The 987-nt window shown below is 39.0% G+C and overlaps 1 pseudogene; it reads left to right on the top strand.

Annotated features, from left to right (window-relative positions):
* Positions 1-191: 191 nt before the first annotated feature.
* Positions 192-578, top strand: LOC102842868 (annotated as a pseudogene).
* The last annotated feature ends 409 nt before the right edge of the window (positions 579-987 follow it).

The following is a 987-nucleotide window of genomic DNA, read 5'->3' as shown; positions in this document are numbered from 1 at the left end:
AGAAAGGGAAATTAAAGGCCTCGGCATTGGCAAAGAAGTAAAACTTTCTCTATTTACAGATGATATGATTCCATACATAGAAAATTCCAAAGCTTCAGCAAGAAATTATTAGAATTTATTGAAAGACTTAGCAAATGTACAGAATCAATATACAAAAATCAGTTGGAGTTTTGACGTTTATGGCAGACAAGATGGCAGCCTCCATGCTGTGTTCGCTGCTGAGCACCATCCAGCAGATAGTACCTGCATCAGCTTCTGGCCAAGTTCGAGGTTACTACGTGGAATGGAAAATGTTACGTGATGTGAAGAGACGAAAAATGGCCTATGAATATGCAGATGAAAGGCTATGGATCAATTCGCTCTGGAAGAATACCATTTTGCCAAAGGACCTTCAGGAAATTGCTGTTGAAGAAATTGCTGCCCTTCCACGGGATAGCTATCCTGTTAGAATCAGAAATCGCTACATCATGACGTCCCAACATCATGGTGTATAGCTGCACTGGAGGCTTAGTCGTATTGTCTTTTGCCACTTAGCTGATCATGGGCGACTTTCTGGGGTCCAGCGAGCAATATGGTAAATCAGTTCCAGAGCCAAAGTTTGCAAGAAAGCCTGTTCTAGCAAGAGAATTTTCTAATATGCAGGAACCTAGTTGTCAGAGGGGTTTAAGAGACTCTTCTCTCTGATGCCATCTGTAAATTATGCTTAAGATTTAAAAGAAAGCTTAAATATGTGGTTCACATGTGGTTCAGTGAAATCCGGCTATCAGTGAATTACCTCTTCTCTTGGACTCAAGTAAAGAGTTGCCATGTGTGGAGCAGAGTAGAATAAAACATATTTTGTGACAACATGCTCTAAAAAAAGTCAGTTGTATTCCTCTGTACTAATAGATAGTTCTGCAAAAGGAAATTGGGCAAACAATACTATTTAAAATATCCACCTAAAGGATGATGTATTTATGAATAATTCTAATCAGAGAAACAAAATCC

This window comes from Chrysochloris asiatica, unplaced genomic scaffold (genome assembly GCF_000296735.1).
Source record: "Chrysochloris asiatica unplaced genomic scaffold, ChrAsi1.0 scaffold00057, whole genome shotgun sequence".
Classification (NCBI taxonomy): domain Eukaryota; kingdom Metazoa; phylum Chordata; class Mammalia; order Afrosoricida; family Chrysochloridae; genus Chrysochloris; species Chrysochloris asiatica.
The sequence above is the reverse complement of the archived record's forward strand: the minus strand, read 5'-3'. Positions and strand labels throughout refer to the sequence as shown.